The sequence below is a fragment of the Tiliqua scincoides genome, chromosome 16, assembly GCF_035046505.1.
Source record: "Tiliqua scincoides isolate rTilSci1 chromosome 16, rTilSci1.hap2, whole genome shotgun sequence".
Lineage (NCBI taxonomy): Eukaryota > Metazoa > Chordata > Lepidosauria > Squamata > Scincidae > Tiliqua > Tiliqua scincoides.
The window spans coordinates 317,262-325,000 of record NC_089836.1 but is presented as its reverse complement, the minus strand read 5'-3'; the positions used below and the strand labels follow the sequence as shown (position 1 = coordinate 325,000).

The following is a 7,739-nucleotide window of genomic DNA, read 5'->3' as shown; positions in this document are numbered from 1 at the left end:
TTTGACTGTGCCCTTTGTAAAGTGCCAATGGGCTTTCCCAGGGTGCTGGGCTAGATGGGCCTCATGTTCCAGTGCCGGGGCCGCTCTCGTGTTCTCAAGGAGTTGCTCCCGAGGCCTCCGCAGCTGTCCTACCTCCAGGCCTCAGTCCCCGCGGGGGCGGCTCTTCATCATCGTCCTGACAGCAGCAGCAGCAACATCCCATGATCTTCCTTGCCACATAACGGCAGGCTGGAGGCGAGGAGAGGAGAGGAGACAGACAAGCTTTGAAAGTGTTGCGTTAAGGAAGTAGTTGACATTTTAAAACCTGCTTTACCTCTCCGTATGCAAAGTCCACTGATATCAGGAAAGTAGCAACAAGTCATAGTCCAGCCAATTAAACACAGGCCTCCTCCTGCCAAATGCTGCCCCCTTTACCCAGCCTCTGCTCCTTGTGCTCTCCCATGCTCTAGCTTGACACTTTCATCCCCTCCACTCTTCCCCTTCCTCTTCACCCCCAAGCTAGGGAGGGAAGCTCAAGGAGCAGAGGAGGCAAACACCGCAGGGGATGGGCACTATTACCAAAAAGGGCTGTTATGTTTTAAGGGGAATTATTATATTACCCTTTTGGAAACTTTATAGGATCACAGGCTGGATAACAAAATAGCGTAATGCAGAGAAAACCCCTTGTTTAGCTTAAAGAGGAGACTGGGAGAAAGATAACATTCAATCAAAGATTATATTTTTATTACAAAAACACATAGGTAAACATAATACAGATTTCTTGGTTCTAGTACTTGAAAAATGTACCTAGCTTTTATGGTGGTTGCATGTGCTATGTGTTTGGTGCATCCGGGAAGGAATCAGAAATGGATCGGTTGTAGGGAAGGATTTTAGGGGTCCCTTGATCTGTTTAACCCAGTTTGCTAACAAAAGATGGGGGAAGAAGGGAGGAATAAATGGGGAAGAAGGGAAAGAATTTCAGAAACGTAGGATAGTTACCTGTCCCGGGGAGCAGTTGGGGAGGGGAGAGTCCTGTGGAGGACCTTTTGCCTTGGAGGGGGCAGCCAGAGAGAGAGCCATGTGGCGGAGTTCTCTCTTAAAAGGGGCTTGGCTGAGCTGGAAGCTGACCTAGAATGACCGGGTGCATCCCAGAGCTGTGCACATGCTCAGTATACACACAGGTACACGTGGAGTATGTAAAACAGTGGGAGGGTCCAGAAATCAGCTATCAGCAGAGGCTGACTCTGGGGGAGGGGGGGTAGCTTGCTTCCTGTTGCTACTGGACTTTGGAGTCGGGATGTAGCTTAATGGCTGTGATTTAGTTAACAATAGGTGGAGGCTAGGTATTTAGACTTTGCTGCCAAGGCCCTCCTCCCTTAAGGTGTTTGCATATTCAGTGATTGACTTAAACAATAAAGACATATCCAGTGTTCCTAGAGAAAAGGAGTCTTTCCAGACTGAAGGTGGCCAACAACATGAGAAATGAGTTAGCTTATGATTTGACTCCTTTTGTGGCCTGTAAGAGAAGTTTTAGGCCTGCATTTTAGTCCAAAATACATAACCAGATATAAAAACACAACTTGGAAGGGGAAAGGGGATTTTCATGTAACAGCACCCCCGCCGATCTGTGGCCTGAGGCGACAGCTTTAGTCGGCCTCATGGTTGAGCCGGCTCTGGCTATCGCAAGAAAGCGATGGGTGACCAAAACTACTGCAAACAGCAAGTTAAACGCAAGCAGAAGAGGAACACACACACACACACACACACACACACAGGCAAACACAACAAAGTTTTCAGATGGCTGTGCAACATTTTTTCACGTCTTACATCATCAGATCCCAAAGGTTTATTCTTAGACTAATTGAAAACAAAGTAAGAGGGACAGAAACTTTTCCATGTGCTTTCAAAGCTGGATGCTTGACGGCACAGCACTGCGAAGGGAAAGGAAGCGGAGGAGGGTCTGGCCCATCGTGAGGTCAGCTGAAGCTCCAGCAGAATGGAGGGTGGCACCCATTTCTCCCTGCCTTTCTTGCCTTCCTCCTTCCACCCCCTGATTTGGGAGGGGCGGGAAGTGCTTTGCACACTCAAGTAAAGCATTATAAATGTCCCTAGCTGGTGCTCTGTGCTTCAGGCACCTGCAGCACAGGTAACAACTCAACAGGTGCACCTGCCCCCCCCCCAGCAAGGAAAACCCCCAAAGCAGACCCCTTGACGTGCAGAAGGTAAAGTTCAGGGTGAGGAAGTAAGAGAAAGTATGGAAGTTGTGTCAGCAGTCGGAGAAGGAGCTTCTCATTTCAGGCCTGGCTCCCCACTTACCAGCAATAATAATTCAGGCCATGTTGCTGGGGGTGAGGTTTATCTTCTCTGCCCCTCTCTCTCTCACACCGGGGCTCTCCGCCTTTTCTTTCCAAGCAGCTGGTTTATGGCTGCCAGTCTTTTTACCTATTTCCTCCCCTGGGCAGTGTGTTTCATCACACCCTCTGTGGTGTTGCCTAGTAGGAAGTCATGTGGTTGACAGCTGTGACTCACAGCTCCTCTGTTGACTTCACATTAGGGTGAGGCAGAGAGAAGGCCAGGTGTCCCTCCTTCCCGCCCCTGTTTGGGGACGGAGAGATCCTACCTGCAAGACGAGGCAGGCTGAGTGCTGCCCCTTTGTTGGCGGTTCCAAGACGAGGAGGTCTTGCCCACTAAAGTTCAAAAACGAACAGGTGCCAACTTCACCAATGACTCTGTCATGGTTGAGAATATTTGTACTCTGCTTTGCAGTTTAAAAAAAGTTTGCAAATTGGTTTGTGCAGCAGAATAAGTGGAAACCAAAGCAAACAGTTCTCTTTCTCAGTGAGACTCCATTGAGAAAATGAAAAGCTACTCCAGCAAGCAGGCAGCCCCTGGAAAAGACGCAGTATTTGGACAAGGCGGGGCAGTTGGTCCCTGCCAAATCCTAAAGCCTCCCTGCTTACTAATAAAAGCATCTTGTAGACCCGAGAAGACCTGAAGAGACACTTGGCCAACAGACTGAGGCAAAGAAGGAAGGCCCACAGCCAGGGAGACAGACCAGGGACAGACTGCACTTGCTCCCGGTGTGGAAGGGATTGTCACTCCCGAATCGGCCTTTTCAGCCACACTAGACGCTGTTCCAGAACCACCTTTCAGAGCACGATACCAGAGTCTTTTGAGACTGAAGGTTGCCAACAGCTGCAGACCTGAGAAGTGGACCTCCCCAGTCCCACGCCCCGGGGCAAAGGTCTGCAGTGGTGCCCCCTGTGGAATGCTGTGTCCCCCCACAAGCAAATCTCCCCCCCCCCACATACCTGGAGCACCCAGAGCCTCGCATGACTCCAAGACGCATCAGGGTAGCCTCCTGAAACTTCCCCAACATTTTTAACTGTGCTTCCGGCAAGCACAGTTTTGGACCATGTTGAGAGGCTTCAGGGCGGTCCTGGAGGCGCCCAGGGCATTTGCCCCTTTGATTTAATGGCAGGGCCACCACTGGCCTCTTTCTCCTCTGGACAGGCAGCTGCCCAAACTCTAGCACGATTCCTGGCTCTGCTTATTTTTTCAAAGGGTGGGCCAGAGGGTCAGAAATGATTTCACCCTATAAGACAACTTTCCCGTCTGTGGGAAGGGGTGAGGCTCGAGAAGAGCATCCATGTCGCTAGAGCTTAGTAGATTCAAGACTAAGGAATGCAGATGTTTACATGAACAAACTCCTCTGTCGTGGGAGAGAGGGGAGGCCTGCGACTGGGCCAGGCAGCTGCTGTGCAAACTGTGTCACCTGTTGCTTCAGGCTTGGCTTAGACTTGGAGTGTTTTACAGTGTGCGCCTAAGCGTGCTTGCTCAGGAGTAAGCGCCACTGTATTTAATGAAGCTTACTCCCAGGAAAGTGGGTGGAGGATTGCAGCCTGAGCTTAGGAACAGGGAGACTTGGGTTCAAATCCTACTCAGTCATGAGGCTGTGGGTTGAATGGGAAGGAAGCTGGACTAGATGGGCCCTTGGCCTCATCCAGCCGGGCTCTTCTTATGTTCTCATGTTCTTAAATTCCAGGGCTGGCCCAAGACCTCCTGGGGTGGCATGCTAAATATGGCCCCTGCTAATGCAATGAAGTGCCAGCCTCTGCACCTCTCATTTAGCTTCTTAGCTAGATCCCTTTCCTTATACACCTTAGCTCAGCACTCCCTTTCCACCCTGTTGCTCTCTTCCATCTCCAAATAAGGGGGTGGAAGGCGAAAGGGGAGCAATGGGGGCAAGAAGGTGAACAGAGATGGGGACCCCCCCCCCCAATCAGCTTCCTGAACTGACTACTTCCATTGGTTCATGGATGGGCACTTTGGTAATAGCTTTCATCAAAGTCTATTAGCTATTATCGTTTAATGGAACCTCCAGGTTCAGGAGCAACATGCTGTAGAAATGCAAATTTGGACTAAAGGGGAGGTTTCGTCCTTTGTGCCCTGACCTGCTCACATGTTATATGAAGGCATCTTCTAACTCCCTTCTGCCTGTAGATCTTCCCAAAGCCAAGCAGGCCACTTTTGTGTTTCTGGTCAGTTGGCAAGCTATCTGGTATGCCAATCAACAGCTGTAAGCCACTGATGACTGTACCAATCCTATTTGCATGGTGAGTACGAGAAAACGACTTCTGATGTCGTTAAGTCAGCACAAGCAGAGTTCACGAGAAACCAAAACACGGCCAGAGGCAGCAGGGCTTTGAAAATGCCACTGTACATGCTCAGAAGAGCACCAGTCATTTCAGAATTCACAGATCTGCACAGCGAGTGTCTCATGTGGTTAGCTTGATAGTCACAGTGTCCTGAAATGCTGGGAAAATGGCTCCCGAGGTTCACCCGTTGGCCTAACCTCAGCTGAGCCGCACTGCTAAGTTTCCATTGCGCCAGCACCTGTGGTGCCAATTTCTCCATGACACTCGCCGTGCCGTGACGGATGCACTTCCGGTGGGAGAGATGAGAACTTTTGATGCAAAGATCCCAGGCCTGGCCAGCCCTGTCGCTCTGAATAATTGTGCATAACTGGAACGACTATGATTCAGAGATTGAAAAGAAGGATAGTAGCTGCGGAGGAAGGAGCAAGTGCACCCCGATGCCATCTCATGATTTCTCTGAAATAGCTGGACCATTTCCCACTAGAAGTCACCCAGAGGCATTAGGAAATGGGGTTGATTCTCCACTGCTTTAACAGGTGGTGGGGAAACCTTCTAGGGCTCAGTTATGCCTTCTTGACACTGCTGTGCCTTCTGTCAAGGGGTGGGAAACAGAACTTTTCAAGTCTTTTCAAGTTTCCAGGGTTGGTGGTGGTGGTGGGAAACAGGCCCCTCTCCGTCGATCAGGGTCAGCAACAGAAACCCTGGGGCCAAATCTGAGAAGTAGGGCTGACCGGTTCAGAGCAGGCATTCAAAAATAAGAACCCAAGAAGAGCCCCACTGGATCAGACCAACGGCCCATCTGGTAAAGTAAAAACATTTACTTTAAACACAATATCTGCTTTGGTTCGGCTCTCAAGCATTGGGGATCAGCTAGCAAATTAGTTTCAGAGAGGAAATAAGTGTCAGGAGGAAAAAAAAAATAAGAACTTCTAACAAAAGATGTTTGGGGTTGATTCTTTGTGGTGTTATGTCATGGTGAGTCCCCACACTCTAAAACTGACTATACCCACAGCAGGGTCTGGTGATGGCAGTCCCTGGAAAATGGGGAGCCTGGTGTTTAAGGAACAGAGCCCAGAAGTGCCTAAAAAAAGCCTGAGATCCACCTGTTTGGTTGGCAACCTTCAGTCTCGAAAGACTATGGTATAAGCCTACAGCACCCGGTATTCCCAGGCGGTCTCCCATCCAAGTACTAACCAGGCCTGACCCTGCTTAGCTTCCAAGATCAGACGAGATCGCGAAATAGTGTTCAGTATAGGGAGATGGTTGGCAACCTTCAGTCTGGAAAGACTATGGTAGAAGCCTACAGCACCCGGTATTCCCAGGCGGTCTCCCATCCAAGTACTAACCAGGCCTGACCCTGCTTAGCTTCCGAGATCAGACGAGATCAGGCATGTGCAGGGTAACAGTTGGTCTTGTTCAGATTGGGGGGGGGGGGAAGCTGGAGAGACAGAGTTGTTTTGGTTAATCCTACCTAGAACTCTACTGGACCAACCTAGTGAGGAAGGCTCATTATGGCAGGGTCGGTCCATCCATGAGGCCAACTGAAGTGGCAGCAGATTTGTGGGGTGTGTTCATCTCTGCCCTCCCAATTGCCTCCACTCCTCTTCCCTTTTATACTCCCTGGATTGGAAAAAGAAGAAGGGGACCAGAGGAGGAGGGCACGAGGAGAGCTCTGAGCTAGAGAATTGGAGAGGTAAGAGGAGAAGCATTTGGCATGCCATGTCAGGAGGTCTTGGGCCGGCCCTGGACTGCAGTCCTTCAACAGAGTATGCCTCAGCCCACAAGGATGTAGAGGGGAATGGTGAAAGGGTTTGCTGTTCATAAGAACAGCACTCTGTGGTTGCACTGCTCCAAGTCTGTATCTCAATGGCCCAGCCTGCCTCTGTTTCTGAGACAAAGCAGCTGTCTGACCTCCCCATAATCCCTGACGCTGAATGTGACCCGACTAGGACAGACCCAGACTTGACCCCATCCAATCTCCTTGATCAAAGAGCCAGGCAAAGTCATGATTTGACTGAACTTTCCCAGCTCTCTGAGCATCACACAGCCAAGTCTTTCACCTCAGCTTCTCCAACAGATGTTGGGGAAGGAGTAAACAGATGTTCAGTCAAGAACTCTTTGCAGAAGATCTTCTCCAGAGGTCTGCGGTAAGGGGTGACAGCCATGCAGCCTGATCTGATGCAAACTTACCTGTGGGACGCAGCATTTGCCACTAGTGGACCTCGGCCTGATGGTAGACAGTGTTGTCACTAGGGTTTGCATCACCTGGTGCAGGAACTTGGCGTGTCACCCCCATGATGGACCTGTCATTGGGTGGGGTTAGGCCATGGGGATCATCAAATCATAGAGTTGGAAGGGGTCTAAAAGGTCATCTAGTCCAACCCCCTTCCGTAGGCAGGAAATCATCTTAGAGCATCTCCAACAGGTGCTTGTCAAGCCTCTGCTTGAGTAATGGATGCACCATTGCTGCTTCCCCACATTTTTTTTGTTATAACTTTTGATAGAATAGAGATATTTAAACGTGGTTTGTTTTGTTGCATTCTGCATGAAATTACACATCAAATGATATATAACATGATAGTATTATTCAAAAATACTTAGATTAAAAATTTTTTGGTCTGTAGTAGTGTCACACACACACACACACACACACACACCTGCATGGCCCACACCACTGGTGCAAGAGCCCTTCCTTGCACGCAGTAGGTTCATCCTTGGTGTCTCTAGCCTGGGAAAGACCCATCTCTAAAATCCCAAAGAACCACTGTCCCAAAGAACAGTGGGGCTGTTCTTATGTAGGTGAGTTAGGCTGCAATCCTAACCACACTTTCCTGAGAGTAAGCCCCATTGAACGAAATAGGACTTACTTCTGAGCAGACCTGGTTAGGCTTGTGCCCATACACATACAGCATCCCTGCATGCAGACTTCAGTCCCTTCATCCTCCTCTTACCTGTCCTCAGTGCTCTGTCCTCTACTGCTATCGCAATCTGGGCAAGGTGCTCTCCTGGTTGCTAGGTGGTCGCCCCTTCCTTCCTAAGGAATTCTCAGGCTTCTGTGTGGCATCATCTTGCATTGTCCAATGGCTGAGCTGCTCTTGCATT

General features: G+C 49.8%; 1 long non-coding RNA gene and 1 pseudogene across 1 annotated transcript in view; both read right to left on the bottom strand.

Moving 5' to 3' along the window:
- Nucleotides 1-2,420, bottom strand: part of LOC136635398 (uncharacterized) — a 4,294-nt gene extending 1,874 nt beyond the window's left edge. The window contains exons 1-2 of the long non-coding RNA XR_010793388.1: nt 2,296-2,420; nt 133-228 (exon numbers count right to left, since the gene is read on the bottom strand). This is a non-coding gene — a long non-coding RNA (uncharacterized lncRNA). The remainder of the gene's footprint in view (nt 1-132; nt 229-2,295) is intronic.
- Nucleotides 2,421-5,934: 3,514 nt separating this feature from the next.
- Nucleotides 5,935-6,048, bottom strand: LOC136635798 (5S ribosomal RNA; annotated as a pseudogene).
- Between the last annotated feature and the right edge of the window lie 1,691 nt (nt 6,049-7,739).